The sequence below is a fragment of the Atta cephalotes genome (assembly GCF_000143395.1).
Source record: "Atta cephalotes unplaced genomic scaffold scaffold00019, whole genome shotgun sequence".
NCBI classification, from domain to species: domain Eukaryota; kingdom Metazoa; phylum Arthropoda; class Insecta; order Hymenoptera; family Formicidae; genus Atta; species Atta cephalotes.
The window spans coordinates 272,681-274,922 of record NW_012130083.1 but is presented as its reverse complement, the minus strand read 5'-3'; positions in this window follow the sequence as shown (position 1 = coordinate 274,922).

The following is a 2,242-nucleotide window of genomic DNA, read 5'->3' as shown; positions in this document are numbered from 1 at the left end:
GTATAGATCTCACACACACACACACACACACACACATACACACACACACACACACACACACACATAATTGTAAATATTGGCCGTGATGTTGTAAATCTCGTTTTTAATAAGATTTTAAAAAATAAAGAAATCATCGTCTCGATGATTCATTTTTTTACAGCGTCCAAAGGTGTCGATTTTTCTCGTTAATCTGGATCGTAACTTTTTTTTCACAACCGACAAGCATAACCGCAAGACGGTTCGTTACGTGAAAGTGAAAGAGAGGGAAACCTCTCCTCGCTAATTAAACCGCTCGCGTTACGTCCTAATCTTTTATTTGCCGGCTGTCTTGCAAGCGTATCAATTAAATCCGAGGTCAAACGGGCGCGGTTACCAGCGTGCATCACGTGCGCAGTTGTACACGCGTCTGTTAATTATATGAGCGTGTCACTGACGTAATCCCTCCGTTGAGGTTCTTTCCGTGCTTATTTTTCTGCTCCTCTGTGGATCGAGAGTCGCGCGCGGAATTATCACAGGAACGTTAACGAGACCTTTTGAGACGACGAGAAAAATTCGTAGACTCTAATTCCGATGCCCGATACTGAAAACAACAATGGGAATAATATAAGTTACTATCGCGATCTTGAATACGATCGCGAGCGCGACGCGATGCATTTTGAAACGTCAAGCGTGTGCAGTTTCTTGAAGTTTTGCGGCAATTAACAGTCGACGGCGAATAACAAACTGAATTTAATTAATTGCATAACTGCGAGTGGAGGCGGTCCCCACCGTCTACCCCTCTCTCTCCCCTTTCCTCCGGTATCGTGCCACCCAATCCCCACACACTTCTAATCGAAGCGGGGTACATATTGTTGCACCCGTTGCACTCTACCCCTCATCATCCCCACCAGCAATTAATTATAGCATTCCAGGTTAGCCCGGGAATTAATTACGTCCAGAAGTTGGACGCTGGCGAGGGGATCGTTAGAAATCGTCCTTCGTTAGAGTTAGGTGGGCATGGGTCCAGGTAATTATTGATGGTCTCCTATCAGCTCGCTCATTGTGTCGATAACGCGCCAGTCAAATTTAAGAGACCCGGGAAAGAGAAGATCATAAACACTTTGGATTTTTTTCAGAGACTCTATATAAACTAATGTTGAACACGTGAGCACGTTACTGAGATTAATTTCGTGATGTTTGAGCTAATAGTATTAGAAAAATGTAAGCAATAAGCGAATCGAAAGGCTAATCTCGTCCTCTAAACATCCTTAAGTCATTTCTTGGAGACAATAAGAATTTTCTTCCTCGAAGACCCGTACAGCACAGAAACTTGTAGCAATATTGCTGCAACATTTCAATGTTGCATATTGCAATACAATATTGTAGAAATATTGCGAAGACTTCTTTTTGCAATATTACTTCAGCAATGTTGCAGGAGTATTTTTAAAATATTTCCAAGAGAAACACAAAGGTCATTCTGTCTTTGTTCAAAAATCAGTAAAAAACAAAGACAAGAATGACTCTTGTCACTGTGTCGATTTGTGTCTCTGCTAGAAAATTCACTTTGAGTGTTAAGACTTGTATATATTGATTTGTGTATATCAATAAAGTAAGGATCTGGACATAATGGAAGAATAAGAATTAATGATCACGTTTGCACGGCACACTTAATCAGGTTTTATAACATCTGTAGTTATGAAATTGACAATCTCATAACTATATATTTCCTCTAAAAAATAGAATGGTTAATTTCTAACTACGAATATTATTAAATTCGATTAATGTCTATTTCTATCAATATACATTAATTTTAATCTCAGTTCAACTTATCTTCGTGTTTTTCTAGTTCTAAAAATTAGAAAAAGACGAAAAGTAAGTTGAACCGAGATTAAAGTTAATCTACATTAGTGGAACGGATATAAGATATAAATGTAGTCGATGTCTATAATTTATAGGAATTGTGCCTATAATTTATAGACATAAAACAATTAGAAGTAAGGATTAAATATAATGCATAATGAACACGATAATAAGACGTAAAAAATTAGAAGTAGGAGTTAATGCAACATACAATGAATACAAATAAAATATGTATATATACATAATAATATATATACTTCATAATTAATTATGTCTTTATATTTTATAGGCGTGTTCCGATATACACAGCCAGTGCTGAAAATTTATAATTCACGTTACGTACTGTAGATTTTTCAATACTGGCAGTGTATATCGGAACACGTCTATAAAATATAGACATAAT